The following is a 20,105-nucleotide window of genomic DNA, read 5'->3' on the forward strand; positions in this document are numbered from 1 at the left end:
TTGAGAAGCTAACCACGGATATAGTATACAGCGACCCATGCGGAAGTATAGTGCGCCTGATACTCATGTAATCGCGCTCCCTTGAAGCCACAAGCGCTACCCCACATCGGTTCATTAATTTGCCTTCATATTATGCTTGGGGTGTTCGTCCAGAACGCCGTATACATATATAGTAGAAGTCTATGGATTAATTTTGACTACCAAGGGTTTTCTGTGGCGCCTGGTCGAATCCCCACGAGTCGTAGTAGCCTGCTAATAAATGAACAAGAAAGTGAAACACAGTGAAGCGAGCGATAAAAGTAAATTGGTATATGTAACGTTACATGATCGAATGTGACGTCGAGAGCCACGAGGGCAGCAGAAGGGGTTATAGATCCAACGCGAATAGATGATATGCTGTAGGACAGGTCATCTACTTCGTTGAATCGAGATGATCGGTACAAAATAATATAACACAATAGAGACCGAGGGAAGGGGAACGCAGTCCACAGTGGCAGAAGTTTAGGAGTTATAAAATCACATGCTAGGGCGAGTTCAGTTGAAGCAGACGGCTTCTTGGAGGGTTTTTGGCTAAATTTGACGATGATTGTGCAGTGGCTTGAAGAGCGCGCAGACTGCCGTGCCTAGTCCAGTACTAATATTTATTTTGTCCATTTCGTATGTCGCGTTGACCGAGTGATTCTTTAGCTTTAATGTCTTAAAGCAACAATGAGGCTGTATGAGACCCCGTAGATCGAGACACCGTTTAGTTTTGGAGTTCTTGCTTTACAATGTGTTTTAAAATGGAAATCCATCACGCGACCTGGCTCTAAGCAGCAGCAGCGGCGGATTGCGTTACAGGTTCCGGCGTAGGATTTCCGAAAAAAGTTATCCCTGACCAAAAATTAGGCTAGTTTACTAACGAGCTCAAGTTTTGGATTAGTTCGCCTAATTCTCGGGCACTCAGTCGGATACCAAAAGTCGGAGCGAAGGGGGCAGAAAATGAAAAGTATAAAGAAAAGACGACAAAAAAAAGTCATTAACTGGAAAAGTCGACAGACCACTGCTTCGAAGTGACAGCTTCATTATTAAAGCTTGCGGTCGTGTACAGACGACCGATTCTTGAAGAGTACCGTTCGAGCGTCGAATGGCCCGCTGGTTAGTCGATGCTCGCCTAGTACTATTAAAGAATCGTTCGACTGTTAATTAAACGGTAATTGAAAGGAAAAATTCAGTCAATATACAGTTGTCAACTCCTGGATCTATCACAGGATACACTTTCTCTCATGAAAGTGAGCCAATAAGTAGCGCGCTTAGGTCGAAGCTTAATTTTAGCTGTGAACAGGGCCTCCTATCTAGATACATGGAGAAAGGCGATATAGTTTTTCTCGGAAGCCACTGCGCCGTATTCGATGAGGTTTGTTGCATTTAAAAGAAAAAAAAATCTAGTCACAGTTGAAAGCTGAATTCTTATTCAGGCTGTTGATATCTTTGTAAAGATCGTTGAAAATCGCGAATTCTGAGAAGAAGTAAAGCTATCAAGTTTACAACTCTGTAACTCGCCAATGAAAAATGATATCAAAATTATGTGAATTGCAGCTAATGGCTACACCTAAAGCAGACAAATCGTTTTATTACATAACGCTCTCAAACAACACTCCTAATATGTGAGTAGGACTTTTGCAAAACCATTCTAAACACTGTAACGAATTCAAGTAAAATATAAATGAGCGTATCAAGTTTGCCCACTTCGGGCGTTCTAGTGGATGCTGTTTACAGAACTACAATATCTCTGGTGCCGCGTTACGGATTTGTCAACTTCTTTCTATATTTTTACACTTACCAATTTCCGGCAATTGTCGCGAAAAAAGAAAAAAAAATATATATATTCAGGCTCTGAATCGAAATTTCGTTGTTAATACTTACTATAATCAAACTTTCTCTCTCAAATGGAACAAATTTCATTAAACTAGGCCCGGAGTTTATCACAGAAAAACATTTCTACATTTTACATGTATTTGAATAGGTGGAATCGGAGTTGGGCCCGAGTTAAAGCGACACTGCTTACACATTAGACAAGAAGTCCACGTAAAGTGAACATCGCATTCATTAATAGGTCCCACAAGATCAAATGCCAGCTTCGTAACATGCAGAGAGAGAGAGAGAGAATGATATATTTAAATGATGGGTCAAAGCCTGTTGTCTTACAGATCTGGCTAAGTGTGACCCAGTACGGAATCGTCAGATGCACTAAGATACGAGCCTGAGCAACATGCATTTCCTCGTAACACAGGCTGCGGACTGCACCGTGGCTTATGGAATACTATAAAAGAAAAGACGAAAGGACGTGTACTGAGCCTTGGTTACCACACATAGCATAACCCGCTCAACGTCGTTGGGCCAGTTCGCCGCCTGTCGCCCAGCACTTCAGGCCTATGCCGCGCCGTCCGTCGCGTTTCCATCTGAATGTTTCTAATAACGGTCCATCAATGTCTGACTGGCCTTTGTGTGTCGAGCGTGACGACAACCTGTCACCCCAGCGCTCAAACAATTGACCTTCTTCGGGGAAATCAAGGCTGCCAAGTCATGCAGACGATTTCGTGTGACACGTCTGCGCACGCTTCGACTCTCTTTCTTTGTTCTTTCGTTTTCAGACGTCAAAGCCAGCGAAGCTATCGCACAGGGGCAATAACCCTGTGCTCCTACCGTAACAACGCGAATGTAGCCACCCCGGGAATCTACGGGCACGTCCACGCCTCTACACTCCCCTACACATAACTACTCCCCTCTTCTCCCGATCGTTTCAAAATGTGTGTTTGTCGGTCTGAGGACAGCAAGTTTTAAGCATGACCAGATTTTGAGCGCACGCAAATAAGAAGAAAAGAAAAGAAGAAAAGAAGGAAAAGTTGCAGTTTTAGCGAAATACGAAGCAGGGACGCAGCTGGCGTAATATTATGTGCTGGAGGTCTTGCGCTGTTTCGTGCGGCATCGGTTGGAATAAACATCCGCAGAGGCGCTCGAGCGATCTCCTTTCGTGAAAAAGAAGAAAAGTATTCCGTGGCTCATTGGCAGTTCAAATGTTCTGAAGTGTGTGTACATGACCGTTAAGATTGCAAACAATTTTTATGTCTCCACCTGCGTCATTTTAGATGGCTTTCCTGGCCTAGGTTCCATAAGTGTCAGGTGCTGTTCGTACAGGATATTGCTGGTCGCTTGGATGTGCGAATTTGTTAGGTACCACCTATTTGCGGTGAGAGAGAACCTTCATATCCTCTTTTATTATATCTCTGCATTCCGTGGCGTCAGCCAGTCAATTTATATAGCATTCAAAACGCTAAGCACACTGTTCTCCAGACGCAGTATTATTCTTTGCTGTAGCATAAAAAAGAGAACTCGCTACAGTAGCTTAGTGGTACAACATTGCTTTGCTGAGCTCGAAGTCGTGCTTTCAACGCCGCGGCCGGCACATTTAGACGAGAGGGAAATGCAAAAACGCTCGTGTGCTTACATTGAGGTGCACTTTAAAGAACCTCAGGTGGTCAAACTTACTCCAGAGTGACCAACTACGGCGTGCCTCATAATAATTTCATGGTTTTTTGTCACGTACAACCTCAGAACCTGATTATTTCTTAAAACAAGGGTGATAGCTAGCGCAAAGGTAGGGTCCTCGACAGGCAATCTGTGGGTTCAGAGTTCGGATCCTCACGGGCTACACCGAATATATTTTTCTGCTTTCCTTCCCAATTCTCTCAGTTTAATCACTTTCAGATTGTTGCGACAATCACCGGTGTACATAAAGCCAATTAGAGGAGCGATCTCATACCGGCTCTAGCTGTAAATGAGGAAGGGCGGCGTCCCGCTTCCGTAACAAGTGCAGATTTACACATACTTCGGTGCTGCACCTGCTGACGCGTACCGGTCACAGTTTGACACGTCACGGAAACCATATGGTGCCTTTATAGTCAGCTGGAACAACTGTTGCCTGGCGGGCCAGCTTTAGCATTCTGTCGTTTGCTCACCGGTCTCACCCTCCCTGTCATTTCTTTTTTTTTTGCCATGTTTTTGATGCGACCCAGTGAGCAAACATGAGGCACTTATTTGACGATGCTGCTCACACAGCAAACATGAGGCTTCATTTCTGTATCGTGGGAACGAGCTCGGATGGACCAGCTGATGTGTCGCTGGGGGATGTGCTTTCTGTTGACGGGTGGTTAATCTCGCCTCGTCGTCATGTGTAGTGTACATAGATGGAGAACAAAGGAGATACGCCTTCAGGCCGAGCTACAGCATTTGCTACTATTGAAGAAAGGACGAAGGAAACAGTTATCAGGAAGAACAAGTATCAACTCTTCCATTGGAAAGGGGCGCCACAACAACCTCGAAACATCAGATTACTATCACTGATATGTGAAAACCACTAATACCACCGCCGGGCAAATTGACAGAGGGCAGAGGGTCAGTGCTACTTCTCCTTTGGGTTCTTGGGTGCAAGGTTATTTGGGGTACACTTTGAAAACATATTAGCGAACAACTTCGAAACTTGAGCATCATTTATTCGGCGTCCAATGACTCCGCATCCACGCAGATCTGAGGCGATTCCATGAAATACCTATTATGGGGCAAGATCGTTCGGGAACCTCTTACGTCTTCACCGAAGGATATTAACAGATATCGCTGTTTTGGCTATGTTGGCGGTGGCGGTATGGCTTTTTTTCTGTTTTGGTGTGGTGCAATTTTCTATAAAGAACGTGAAAATGCATGCTGTTTCTCGTCGTCGGTGGTGTAATGGGCAGGACGGGCTAAGGTTTTGACGTTTTCGACTTACCAAGGTTTTCTTCGTTAAACGAAGCTTCCAACCGCCTAAATCGCAGAAAAAATACAATGGCAAGAGCAAGAATGTTCTAAATAACTAATTACAGTACTAGATTCTGCAAACCAGTTCTTGGTTTCGTTACCCCAGAGAGGGATAGGACATGTCATCATGATATATAATTAGAGAGCTTTAGCTTTTCCGCAAATTTCTTCCCGTTTGCGGATTACCGGGTCACAGAATACGTAGACGTGAGCGGTCGGGTTGCTGGCGCCACCTGGTGTCGCAGAGCTTAACCAGATAAACGCAGTACTATTATCGCGGTTACCAAGTATATTTGAGGCCGATTAACGCTCGAGCCACACGCCGTGCCACCCGCCTGCCGCACGCGTGCGGTCGGGAGAAAAACTGCACATGTCGCACACTGGTGCACAAAATTTCTGTTTACACTGGGTCTGCGCATGCAGCGTATACCGACATTTGTGCACCAGTGTGCGACATGTGCAATTTTTCGCACGACCGCACGCGTGCGGCAGGCTTGCGGTGGGGTGGTCGGCTCGAGCGTAACTCGGCCCTTACTTCGCTGCTCGTTTAAATTTTCGGCCGTGGCGGTAATCCTGAAGACACTTTTTTTAGCATTTTGTTTTCGACAAGCCTACTAGTGGTACGCGAGCACGTGTCAATAAGGGATTGTCGTTAGAGGAAGTGTCACAAGAGGACGCTACCAGCGCCCGGTAATGCCGTATTTCGCAAACACTATTCCGTGTAACGGAATTTTCGGCAGTGGTGTAATCATGTTCACGATTACGCCACTGCCGAAAGTTTACACTAGCAGCGGAGGGAGATGTACTGCAATAGTATATACGTATTTCTCTGGTTGAGCTCTACGCCACCACTTCAGCCACTCATGTTTACGCCTGGGCTAACTGGGAGAGGAGGGGGAGGTAAAGTGATAGTGTGTGTGTGTGTGTGTGTGTATGTGTGTGTGTGTGTGTGTGTGTGTGTGTGTGTGTGTGTGTGTGTGCGTGCGTGCGTGTGTGTGTTGTGTGTTGTGTGTGTGCGTGTGTGTGTGTGTGTGTGTGTGTGTGTGTGTGTGCGTGCGTGCGTGCGTGCGTGCGCGCAAATGGGGTAGCAGATATATTGCAGTAACTGACATTTCACCTGTACTTTCAACTTCAGCTGTGTACCCAATTTGACAATACATACTTTCGCCTCTGTTCTCGTTTTCTTTTTTTTTTTTGCAAGAGCATTGAATAATTGCTGTTGCAAATAGTGCGATGAGAGTGAGGGAAAGATGCTGTCTTTAATGATAAGCTAATGATGCTAATCTGGCTGGTGGTCTGACAGGATATAGTACAGGTGTTGAGCGAGAAATGATAGAGCTTCTGATCACACAATCGCGCGAATGACACTTGCGCGCACACTCATGCAAACCGTAGACTATGGGCATATACAGAGCCTTATTAACACATGCATATCTCAAAAAAAAAAAGAAAAAAAGAGAGAAAAGAAAGCTATAAAAGCGTGTTTGTTCTCGCACTTCTTCGATACGAATCTCAAAACTCCTGCAGTTTGAGTCTCGCGTGGCGGTGTAAATGTTTCGGCCGCCGTCAGAGATTGCCTGTCTGACAGAGGGCGACTGACAAGTGACGACATAACAACAAGATAACAACATAACAGCAACAGAACACTTGTTGCAAGCCGAAAAGAGACTGCGCCGAACAACTGCGAGACAAAAAAAAAAGTAAAACCACCTGTTCTTTCCTTAAAAGCAGCATTTGGCTTTGACTTCCTCGAGCTTGCCACACGTGGTGCTCCGGAAGCGCGGACAGCGCTCGTACATACCGCAGCAGATCCGGGAGGCCCCCCGAAGCCACGCAGGAAGGAAACAATATCTCGGAGGGAGCATTACGTCAACGTAGCCAGCCTTCTCAAGCCGACTTTCCGCGAAGCCATCCCCCCGTTTGCCGCTTTCTCGTCTCTCACAAAGCCCGCCCAACACGTTGCTCTGCACTCGGTGGACTCGGCCCAGTGTGCTTGGTTGCCGGTAGGTTTTAGTAGACGCGCACTCACTTGTTCGGGTCCTTTGTCAGCCGCTCTGCGAACATTTTCTTGCTCCCCAATACGCTTGCGTGATTTCGGTCGTTTATTGCAACGCGTACATTAATTTGTTTTCGCTGCAACGGGAGAGTACGACCACTGCAGGATGCTGTCGTATGCACCCGTTGCCTTTTTTTTTTTTTTGGAAGAAAATGCATTGAGTGCGGCTAGTGCGGCGCTGGATGGCATTAAAGCTTACCGCGACATGATCACGTGTTGGGCCGACTTTTCTTGATTTTACTTCTGTTACGTAACGCTCTCTCCTATTGGCGGCGAGGAGTTACGGAGTCGCCATCTATCGGAAGCGCCTCGCTGGCGTAGTATGAGGGATCATGCGGCGCGCTCCTCATAGGTTTTGCTGTCAGCGCTCACTGAAAACACCACGCGCGAGCTCTCTCGGACATTTCTATAAGTACTTTCGAAAACGAGAGAAGTTTCTTACTGTCTAAATAATAATCTTGGGCAAACTGAAAGCACACAATCGTTTACAGACGCTATCTCCTCACCGAATACGTACAGTGAACGCCACTGCGCGCGGTCGCCGCGATGGAGTCTCCCGAACCGGCTTCTTGCGTGAAAGGTAGGTAAACGCTGAGAGCAAACTATGTGAAATATGTTCTTATAGTGTTTGTATAACTAAATGGAGCGTAATAGAACGAAGCCTCAATGCAGCGATCGCGCAGATTCGCAGCGACCGACTGCGCGTCTGCATGCTTGTCCGCGCACTGTTTCGCTTTCTCCGCGCGCGCGTTTTCGCACCGTGCCATGAGCTTTAGGCCGCAGAATATGAGCATTTGACAGTATACAAGCAACCATTGTTGCGTGGACGCTATCAGAGCTGTGCAAAAATAATTTCATTGTAGAGACTTCGACGCCTACGGGGAGGGACTGTGATGTCCCGTCGCGACGATTCACTCTTTTTTTCTTCTAAATTCTTCGACCTTTCAATATTATTTCTCGAGTTGCGTCGCACTGTATGTTTATCGGTGTTCTCAGCGTGCAATTTCCCGCTGCTCCTTTTTTGTAATCCAGTGCATTAATTCATAACACAAACATGACCATATGCCATGCTTTTTTTTAAATGTGCTTCTTACCGCTACCTTTCCACTCCACTGAACTTGCGAGTACCTATAGCATCGACAAGTTCATATACCAAACCGTCATGACATTAGTCGGGCAGCGGACTCGGGCGAGCGTCTCAGTGCGCGTTTTCAAAACATCGCAGACCAGGCGACGTAGCAGAAACCTTCCTCGCGTCTGTGCTTCCTGCGTACCCGAGTTGTAGCCGATGACTGTTTGCCGGTTTTATGTTTCGCGAGCCAAGCTTCACGCAGCTTCTTGTCCTGCGGCTACGTGTGAATAAGGCTGACACCGGCCTCCGTTGCGTGCGTCCGGCCCTGCGGAACCGAGCAGTAGTCTACCATGTTGCTCGCCTTCAAAGGCAGGCACTACCTATGGTAGTGCTTTGAAGTGTTGTAAAGGAGACACTCGAAGCGGGAAAATTTCGCCACTAAATGAGGACCGCAGCGTACGAGGGAATGTAGACTCGTTTACAGCTCGCTTCGGCGCGCCCGAAGCAGCCGACGCGGCCACTATATCCACGTGATCCCTCCTAGCACGTCACGCCGACGGTGGCGCCAGCTTTTCCAGTGGTGGAGCTCGAGGCCAATAGTATTCGCTCCTTCCGTGACAACACAGTTCTGTCCAAGCTAAAACCTCGGAGCTGCATGACAGAACCAAGGAGGTTATAGAAAAACTGTTTTCCTTTAACCTCCTTGGTTCTGTCATGCAGATTGTGTGGTACAGCGCGAAACGGGACAGGGGACGCAGGAAAAAACGAGGACACGCGCTTTCTGCCCACTGAAATTTTATTGCGTGATACGAGGTATCATATAGAAAGAAAGAACAGAAGGAAAACGACATATAATAGGTAATGTAAAAACAAACAATACAGATGGAAAAAAATATAAAAATCAAGAACATTATAATGATGCCATTTTACATATACATACGTCGTTTCCCTCTGTTTTTTCTATATAACACCTTATAGCAGACAAAAAATTTCAGTTGGCAGTAAGCGCTTGTCCTTGTTTCTTCCTGTGTCCCCTGTCCCATTTCGCGATGCACCACACAGCCTAAAATGGAAAATGAATTAACCTGAAACATCACCCTTCTGTCATGCAGTTCCGAGGCTTTACTAGACGGGCGCGTGATGTCGCTGACGATCGAGCTGGCCCTGCGTGCATTGCGGAGATAATAATACTCGTTGGGGGAACCCGCTCAACCTATGCAAGCTATCGTAACTATGGCAGAGTCATCGCTGCATGCGTGATGGTGAGTACTGTTAATGTTAGTGAGGCGATCATATAGCAAAATATGTCAGTGTTGGCACATGAGTATTCGTTTCGCTCTTGAACCAAGGCAATGACGTCACAATCAGAAAGGGAGTTTTAACTGAGGTTCTGTCGGCAGCAGGGCTCTGTTATTTCAGCGGTAGGAAGAGAGAGAGAGAGAGAGAGAGAGATACTGGAATGAGTGCCTAGCGAAATGCCTGACATGCTATTCCAGGTGATTCAAGTAAAAGAAAAAATAATATCGAAGAAAGTAACGAAATAAAAAGAACACATAGTGACATAATTGCACGAACACAGCAAGATGCGCGCCCCAGGACTTCATCTCCAACCGAAGTGCGAAGAAATGCGGTGGGTTTCAAATGGTAAGTGCCAAACAGTTTTTAGGGATTGTGTCAGGTGCAATATTGCCTTCTTCTACGCTAGCGTCTCCCCAGCGGCAGTGGATTTCATAAATACGTGACAATCCCAATAATTTGTAACCAAGGTTGTTAACTTCCTGATTGATTTATTTAGCCGAATGTTCGAACTGTCTAATTGAAGTCGGTCAGCGCTCGAAGTATTGTGCAGGCAGGTTCATTCTTAACAAAACACGAAGGCAGTTCATCCACATCTTTCGCCTTCTGTACTCCCTAGTGCTTGCGAAAGTGTTGTAGATATACCACGCGACTGATACACAAGAGCAGCCATGCAGTGCCATCTTCCGTATGTCATGCGCTATCAAGCTGTACGTTTCCAGACATGCCACAAAATGAAATTCGCTCATGCTCGACTAATGTATATTCCCTTTAACGATGGGCCTACCTGACTTACCACTCAGCATAGACAAAGCTTGGGCATAGTGTCCTGTATTTTTTTAACGCAAGCCCAGTGACCTCAGAACTAGGAGTCGCTGAGAAGGCGGCTATTTCCCAGTAGTTGGATGCAATTTAGCAGGCGTGGTTAGTGTCACGTCAACTATGCCTTACACTATGCGTCATGCGAATGCTTAGGCGTGGGCAGGAGCGACAGCGTGCGATCAGCGGGCTATACGTTGTCCACGTTTCGGCAACAGCACGTCTGATGCGACAGGCAATGTGGTGGCGCCGCAGTGGACGATCGGCTCCCCCGCATTTGTGGATCTACTGGACAGCCTTTGTAAAAATACAAGTGGCTATATGCCTTGAGACTAACGGATTCACCCGCTTTGCTTGGTGACCCAGTTGTCCCTGACTGTTGCGGTGAGCTATCGTACATAGACATAGGGGCAGCGTGCTCGTGGCGCTCTGCGCAAGAGATCTATCTCGCTTCCACGCTTCGCCAACAAACACACTACGGAGGCGCCTGGCGTATGAGCGCGCATTTAGAAGCGCCCCCTGCCGATAATTCCGTCGTCACACGTGCGAGGTGACCGACGGAGTTCCATGCGGTGGCCTCGGCGTGGGATTGGAGGAGAGGGGCCATGAAGTGTGAACCGGAGGTCCACACATCATGGTACGAGGGGCACGATCGAAACGACGGCGTTCTTCATGCCGCAACTGCCGCGTGGCCCACGTTTATGTAAGTCCGGGAAAAAAAGAAAGAAAGCGACGGGCCGGGAAACGGCGAAAGAAAAGCAAGGAAACAGACATCATATACCTATTTGCAGCACCCCCACGACGCCATCAATTAAGATAAGAATAAACGAGAAAAAAAAAAGCGGAGTGGAAGGGGTTGGTCCGGAGAGGCACATATGCACGGTTCTGGAGGACCCGCTGCATGAGAGGCCCGGCTATACGACCATCGTCCAGAGGTCGTGGTGTCACGGACGACGTCGGGCGCCCGAGCGCCGCCGCGCAACACGCGGAAGTGTGCATTCGCGGCGTCGTCTATTTCTGCGAGGTTCCGTCGGCTGGCTGTCCGCCTTGCTCGCACAGCCAGCAGCGTTCCACTTCCGCGTGAGCAAGGGACGGAAGGCGGCGAGAAGCAGTCGGGGCCCCCAGAAGCGCCAGTCACCCTCCACTTCGCCTCGGTCTCTCTCTCCTCCTTTGCTTTCACTCGACTCCGTAAGTACATGCATGCCGGAGACTAGATTATGACTGCCGGAATTTGCGGATAAAGAAAAAAGAAGAAGAAGAAGAAAAGAGAAGAAAGTGAGACGAATGCTAGTTAGAGTTGCGCGCGTCTTGGTTACTATTAGAGGAGAAGCAGAGGAAGACGAGTGTTTTATTGCCTGCGCATCATTTGGCGCAGGGAGAGTGATGCATCGATGCCACCCGCCGTCCTTTCAAGCGTGAAGGGTTATGCATACTGAGGTGGCGACGGCCATCTTGTACGGAATCCGCGCACTTCTGGTTCAGCGGCCTCTTTTTATTTCGCTCTTTCCTTTTCTACTCTCTCTCTCTCTCTCTCTTTCTTTCATTCTCGCACTTTTTCTCCCCAAGTGCGTGAGGTCCTATGCTGCGGTGTTTTGGAACTCTGGTATCTATTTACAGGCTTTTGTTGGCGGTAACCTTGAATCATCTTTCACGCGCCTCGGGTGCGCTTGTGCCTTGTGCGAAAGACTTTCAAATTCCAAAAAAGACAGTACCTTCCGTACTTTACTGATGCTGTTTGCTTATCAACGCGATCAGCATCTAATAGGAACTTCACCCAGTTTGCGACATGTCTCCCTGTCCCATTGCTTGTCCGTATCTAACATTCTTTCACTCCAACTTGGATTACTTGGCATGTGACACTGTGTACGTGTTCAGATTTAATAATAATCATCATAACGTATACAACACATCATCACTTATAATTTCGCACCCATCATGAGACTGATTGCTAATCACATTAGCGTCGCTAGTCATCTACGAAGAATGGATGCGCCGCCAATTTCCTAAATGCGGAATTTCTTCACAAGCCTCACAAGATCGATTGGGCAAAATGTGCAATGTTCAGCCTAATTGAGAGAACAGTGGGAGAGGGAAAAGTGTACAAAAATAAGAAAAAAAGAAGAAGAGGGATAGAGAAGCCACTGTCACAGTTGTCATAGTATATGATACAAAGGAGATCGAAAGCCGCCCAATGATGTATTAAATATTAGTGCCTATAAATATACTAGTGCGACCACGTCTTGCAGCACAGTGATTGGGACAGTTCAGCAGACGATGCTGCGTCTCGTGCGAGTTTTAATGCAGCCATGACAGAGCCGCAGCAAGACACTGATCTGCTGATAATATTAAAAGTGGGGATATTATTAAAGAATATGGCGGCTGTACGAGGTGCGCTTATTGAACTCTGAACTCTAGGGTTTTACGTGCCGCAGCCGCGATTTGATTGCGAGTCGCGCCGTATAGTGGGGGACAACGGATTTATTGCGAACACCAGGGGATCTTTAGGAGTGCCCCCAAAGCACGGGAAACGGGTTTTCTTGCGCTTAATTTGCCCCCGTCGAAACGCGGCCACCGCGGTGGCCGCTAAGCCACCGCGGCGGGTGAGATGCGCTCATTCTTACCCAATGTTATGTGTATATACAACGGGCACCCCTTGCTGGCCCCAGATGAGTTTTCAGCTAGCAGCTGAAGCTTGACCTTGACGGTTATACATTGCTGACGGTAGTAATTTCCCCTCTTGCTTTTCGTCAATTAATTAATTAACGAACAAACGAACCAACAAATGAACAAAAAAGAAACAAAGAAGAACAAGAAGGCTATGCCAGCTGAATCTTAAGTTCGACAACGAAGTGAGGCACAGTCGCGCTAATTCGTATACTGTCATTCGGCGTTCGCACAAGACGCTATCGTCAGATGTTTGCAAATAAATATCTGGAAACACGATGGGGAGGCTACGTCATGGCAGCCTTCCGTACCTGCTACCCAAAACTTTCTCTTACACCCAATGTATATTATTATCAGGATAAACCTGTCTTTCTTTCTCTTCCGCTGTGCCAGCTGGCTGCTCCCGTTGAACAGGAAAGCCACTGCGCGCTAATTCAAATGGGTCAAGATCGCTTCAAGGCGAGAACTACAGAAAAGAGAAAGCGAACAGCTATTTACCCTGTTAGCCGAGTTCGTGCTCGACGCGTATCGGGTATATATATATATGTAGATATTGAGACCGGGTACGACTGCTAACATCCGCTAGCGTAACTGGCTGCTCACAGGCCTGGCGGCAGTCTGAATGAGAGTGTCCCATATATCGTGGCGCTCAGGAGTCACCAACGAGCGGCCAGATATTATCGCGCTGACGTCTGATCGAGAGATACCGCGGGGTAACGGAATTTGCTCAGGCAGACGGGATCACTAGGCAGTAACTCAAAGTCTGTACCGATAAATTATTCCTTCTAAAACTGTATTTTAGCTCATCTGGAAGATAGAAAAAAAAAGAGAAGATTATTACCGAATGAAATAAAGAGCAAACCTTTTCGAATTTCGGGCCGAAACCTGAACGCCCTTACGTCAATGTGACGCCATGAATTTCAACATATTATTGTCGCACTTCGGTCGTTTTTGACGCAATAAAGGTTCTCGAAGCTTTCTATGGGTTGCGTCTTTTGTTCCGATAGAATATTACCTGACAGCGTCAATACCCTGGTTGCGATTACAGGTGTCATCTATAGCCTCGCGCACTTAGAAGCAACATTGATGTACCGCTCATGTGAACGAATGGCGTTTACCAACGCTTACTCCTGTACCATGTTGGAGTAGCCGATATTCCAACATGGGACTCCTCTAGGCGCGAGGAAACCACTGAGCAACAGTCCTCGCCACCACGTCCAACGCCTACTCTATCCGGAGAACATTAAGCTGGCTGGACTCGAGGCTGTCTTTTTTTTTTTTTTTTCAGTCGATAACAGTCGGATGGATGCCACATTCGTAACTGGCCCAAAAGGCTGTTCGTGCGCTGTTGCACTCTTGCATGCCAATAGAAGAAGAAGATACATCCTCCCGCGTGCACGCCATGTTCGCTCTCTGCCTCTTTTCCTTTTGTTTCACCCCCTTATCGCTCCCCTAGTGTAGGGTAGGAAACCGGATGCTCGCATGGTTGAGCTTCTTGCCTTCCGCCTTCTTTGCTTCTCTCTCTCTCTCTCTCTACTGTCTCTTTATTTGTGTTACCGGTCTGTCGCAGGCTTCAATGAAAATATGACATTTGTAGAGCGACTGGGCACACTTTATTCATAAACGACAGCCTACCGATACCACTTTCCTGATGCGGCATAGTAGGGTGTTTTGATCCGCACCGATGGTACGACCTGTTGGGAACTCGGCGCTGACGCCCGTGGTTGTACCTGGGTCGCAAGCCCCAAGGGTAGCGTTGGCCTGGCGGCCTGGGGTACAACTGGAAGCATCCGAAGGTCCCGGCAAAGCATGAGTCGACTGGTAACAACGAAACAACTTGTTTATTTTAACATCGCAAAGAGTTGGCGGTCAGGTTGACCGAAGTAGAGAGACGGGAGAGCACTTCACTCAACAGAAGAAATCGGAGCCCTCCTTTTGGCGTCCGGGGGCAGCTGTTTTTATACTCTCGCAGTTGAGGGCAAGAAGGAACCCCTCAAAAGACGAGCACGTGAATGTACAATGGGCTAATGGTGACGCACACTGTCGTAGCGATGCCGTAGCACCATGACGAGCACGATCTCGTAGCACCCTGTCGAGCACGATCTCGTAGCACCCTGTTGTAGCGCTGCCGGTCGGGCACAATGACTGTAATGAGAGGATGGTCCCTGCTTTGGCATCGCCTGTTTCGGGCACAATGACTGGAATGAGATCCCTGCTTTGGCATCGCCTGTTTCGGGCACAATGACTGGAATGAGATCCCTGCTTTGGCATCGCCTGTTTCGGGCACAATGACTGGAATGAGAGGATGATCCCTAGGCGGTCGCATCGCCGCAGTCGCGCCTGGAAACACCTGGCGATGAGTGTTGCGGCGACGACGAACGGGCCAAAATGTCTGCCGCCCCGCCGCAGTCGCGCCGGCAAAACCACGTGTCGCAGGCGAAACGCAACAGACCGCCCCGCCGGGGGAAGGAGATCCCGATGGACAGGGGACTGCATCCGCTGTCCGGAGGGATGTCGCTCGATGATGCTCATAACCGAAGTCGGGCGTCCCTCGACGTTTCTTGAGCGCAGCGCACAGAGAAGGCCTCGTTCTCTCGTTCAGGTTCGCACGGGACACTGCAAAGTGACTTCGGGAGAGTTCACATTTTTGTTCTCGTTCCCGGCAAGCGTTAGAACTACGCTGAAACTCAACCGCTCAGTCAGCAAGCACGGCACAACCCTCACTAAGCCCTGCCAGGCTCTTTCCCCTTTTTATACCACTGCCTAGTTCCTTACAGTAGTCTAGCATCACTCAGAACGCGTCCACAAATTGAAAAATTGCACTAGAAAGCATATCATCACTTTGAAACACTAAACAAAAGCAATATGTTAAAAAAAATCCTGCCTCAGGAAGAAAAACATCAGTAACAAACAATTTTGAGGCTGATTCCTACGTTAGGGGCTTCGACTTAAGCCATCGGCGTTACCGTTGAGACTCCCCTTTTTGTAACGTACCTCAAAGGAATATTGTTGTAAAGCGAGGCTCCAGCGCAGGAGGCGGCCATTTTTGGGAGAGATGGTCTGCAGCCATTGGAGAGGGCAGTGATCCGTCTCAATGATAAACCTCGAGCCGGCTAGATAGCATGACAATTTCTGAACGGCCCACACGAGACACGCACACTCTTTCTCGGTGGCGCTATACGCCTGCTCACGACTGGTCAGCTTACGACTAGCATACAGGACGGGGTGTTCTACTTCTCCATTTTCCCGTTGGCACAGTACAACGCCCATGCCTCGCTCACTAGCATCGCACTGAACAATGAACCCTTTTGTATAGTCTGGCGATCGTAGCACAGGCTGGCTTGTTAGGGCACTCTTTAGGGCGCTAAAAGCTCTTTCCTTGGTCTCGTCCCAGACGACTGTTTGAGGCTCTGTCTTTCTTAGAGCATCCGTCAGGGGAGCCGCGATATCAGAGTACCTAGGGATATACCTCTGATAGTAGCCGGCGACACCTAAGAACGACCGAATATCGGTCTTTGTGCGCGGTTGCGGAAAGTCTCGCACAGCGGCCACTTTTATTTCAGAGGGGCGGCGACGACCCTGACCAATCACGTGACCGAGGTAGACAACCTCGGCCTGTGCTAACTGGCACTTAGGAGCCTTTACTGTCAAGCCTGCTTCGCGCAGGCGGGTTAGCACTGCCCGCAAGTGTGTCATATGCTCAGACCAGGATGCGGAGAATATCGCTACGTCGTCTAGATACGGTAAAGCGAATTCTTGCTGTCCCCGCAACACTTTATCCATGAGACTTGAAAAACAGTATGGCGCGTTCTTCAAACCAAAACTCAACACTTTAGGACGGAATGTTCCCATTGGTGAAATGAACGCCGCATACCTCCTAGCCTCTTCTGTAAGTGGAACCTGCCAATAACCCCTGACAAGATCTAGGGTGGAAATAAACTGAGCGCTACTAACTTTCTCAAGGCGCTCCTCGATGTTAGGGATCGGATAAATTTGATCCTTAGTGATGGAATTAAGCCTGCGGTAGTCGACGCAAGGACGAGGTTCCTTGCCCGGTACCTCAACTAAAATCAAAGGGGAGGTATAATCACTCTCACCTGCCTCAATAACACCGAGCTGTAGCATTTTCTTTACCTCAGCCTCCATAATATCGCTCTGGCGGGGTGACACCCGATACGCCTTGGATCGTACTGGCTCTGGGGAGGTAAGTTCTATATCATGAGTAAGTACAGAAGTCCTACCAGGCCTCTCAGAGAACAGACCTTGAAACTCTTGTAATAGCCGGTGTAGTTCGGTTTTCTGCTCGGGCGACAGCGGTGCTTTACTGATAAGGTCACTAATGACTTGACCGGTGTCTTCCCTGTTCGTCACTGAGCCTAGTCCCGGAAGCTCGACCGGAAGCTCTTCAGGAACGTTTACCATCATGCACACCACTGCTTCCCTTTGTCTATAAGGTTTGAGCAGATTACAGTGGTAAACTTGCTGTGCTTTCCGCTTTCCTGGCAGACTTACCACGTAGTTAACGTCCGACAGTTTCTGAACAATTCGTGCTGGGCCCTCCCACTGCACGTCTAGTTTGTTGTTTAGCGATGTGCGCAATATCATGACCTCATCGCCAACCTCAAAACGACGGGCCCTGGCTGTCCGATCATAATAAACCTTGGCCCTCTGCTGGGCCTTTGTCATTGCTTCACCTGACAACTCCTGTGCCCTTCTTAAGCGTTCGAGGAGCTTAAGCACGTACTCCACCACGACTGGGTCGTCGCCCCTACCTTCCCACGATTCTCGAAGCATGCGAAGCGGAGATCGAAGCGAGCGACCGTACACCAGTTCAGCTGGCGAAAACCCCGTAGCCGCATGCGGCGCGGTCCTTAAAGCAAACATCACCCCAGGCAGACACAGCTCCCAGTCAGTTCGATGTTCAAAACACAACGCTCTCAACACGCGCTTCATGACGGAGTGGAGCTTCTCAACGGAATTCGACTGTGGGTGGTACACTGAGCTGTGTAACAGCTTTACCCCACACCTTTCGAGAAAAGTTGTCGTCAAAGCGCTAGTAAACACTGTGCCCTGATCTGATTGGATTTCCGCAGGGAAACCAACTCGCGCAAATATGGACAGTAGTGCACTAACTATCTCAACTGAGCTGAGTTCTTTAAGCGGCACTGCTTCAGGGAACTTTGTCGCTGGGCAGATCACAGTCAAAATGTGTCTGTACCCCGTGGCTGTTACCGGCAGAGGTCCCACTGTATCAATAACGAGCCGTCTAAAAGGCTCCGTTATGATAGGTACCAATTTCAACGGCGCCCTTGATTTGTCCCCTGGTTTGCCCACCCGCTGACAAGTGTCACATGTCCTCACGAAATGGTCTGCGTCCCGAAAACACCCTGGCCAATAGTACTCTTGCAAGAGACGGTCCTTAGTTTTCTTAACTCCTAGGTGTCCGGACCACGAACCCCCGTGTGACAAGCGCAACAGATCTTGACGATAGCATTGAGGCACGACTAGCTGATCGAACTCCACTCCTCGGCGGTCTAGATACTTCCGGTACAGGACTCCACCTCTTTCCACAAAACGCGCAGTTTTCCTGGCGATACCTTCTTTGACATTGCAGCGCACGTTTTCCAGGCTGCCATCCTTTTTTTGCTCGGCTATCAAAGCCGTCCGGCTGACTTTTAGCAACCTATCAAGTCCGTCTGACGTAGGCGCGATGAGCAAATCAGTAGATAGCTCTTCTAACTTTCCCGCGTCGGGCGTTTCCTCTCCAGTATTTGGCGCCTTTAACGTTACAGACTCAAGTTTATTCAGTTCGGGCGTGCTCTGAATATCAGCTTGCTGCGCCTCTGACCCTTTTTCGTTGTTTGATAACGTCGGCCCCGCAACTACCGCCTTTGCAGCGAGCTCCCGAACCTTCGATCTGGTTAAGGCCTGAACACTAGCTTCACCAAACAAAAGCCCCTTCTCGCGCAGGAGGTGATCGGACCTGTTTGAGAATAGGTACGGGTACTGGGGTGGCAGCATAGATGACACTGCCGCCTCCGTCTCAAGCGCTCCGAAAGGTCCTTCAATAAGCACTTTTGCTACCGGCAGACACACGCTATGAGCTTCCACGGCTTGCTTGATCCATGCGCACTCGCCCGTGAACATATGGGGTTCTACGTAAGACGGGTGAACTACATCCATCGTTGCTGCGGAATCGCGAAGCACTCGGCACTCTTTCCCGTTCACGAGGAGGTCTCGCATGTAAGGCTCGAGAAGCTTCATGTTCTCGTCAGTGCTGCCTATTGAAAAAAACACAACTTTTGGTGTTGTTTCCGGACACTGCGCCGAAAAGTGACCCGGCTTCTGGCACGTATAACAAACGCGCGCTTGCCTCATCTCGAACCGCTTTCTGCGTTCGGCTTCGGCTGCCGCCGTCTCCTTAGGTTCGGTCGCACTGCTTCCACTCGCATCCGCACTACGCGTGTTCCCCTTTGCTCTCATGGGTGTGAACTTCGGCCTCTCAAACTTCGAGCCAAATTCACCCTTTTGACCGTCCTTAGCTCCGCGAGCCCGACGCGTCACAAACTCCTCGGCTAGCTCAGCGGCTTTAGCCACCGTACAAACGTCTGGCCTATCCAAGACCCAGTATCGCACGTTCTCCGGTAACCGACTATAAAACTGTTCTAGCCCGAAGCACTGCAGAACTTTATCGTGGTCACCAAACGCGTTCTCTTCTTTGAGCCACTCCTGCATGTTCGACATAAGCCTATACGCAAACTCTGTATATGACTCACTTCTGCCTTTCTCATTTTCCCGAAACTTCCGACGGAACGCCTCCGCAGACAGCCGGTACTTTTTTAGAAGACTCGATTTCACTGTGTCGAAATCCTCTGCCTCCTGTCTATCCAAGCGAGCGACTACGTCGGCCGCCTCGCCGGGTAACAAAGTGAGCAAGCGCTGTGGCCACGTTTCCCGAGAGAACCCCTGCTTCTCGCACGTTCGCTCAAAGTTAACCAGGAACAAACCAATGTCCTCTCCAAGCTTAAACGGCCGCATCAGGTCAGTCATTTTGAACAATACTCGTTCTCCTGCACCGTGTGCCTGACTTCCATTACGAGCGCATTCCATCTCTACCTCGAGACGCTTCATTTCCAAAGCGTGTTCGCGCTCTTCTTTTTCTTTCTGCTCTTTAAGTTCGCGCTCCTGTTTCTCTTTTTGCTCTTTAAGTTCGCGCTCATATTTCTCTTTTTGCTCTTTAAGTTCGCGCTCCTGTCTTTTTGACCTCTCCTCAATAGTCTCAAGGCATTCCGACAGCTCGTCATCCTCAGCCTCTAACTCAAGAATAGCCTTTAGCAGTTCAGGTTTTCTTAGTTTGTCTGAGAC

The sequence above is a fragment of the Dermacentor variabilis genome, chromosome 2, assembly GCF_050947875.1.
Source record: "Dermacentor variabilis isolate Ectoservices chromosome 2, ASM5094787v1, whole genome shotgun sequence".
NCBI classification, from domain to species: domain Eukaryota; kingdom Metazoa; phylum Arthropoda; class Arachnida; order Ixodida; family Ixodidae; genus Dermacentor; species Dermacentor variabilis.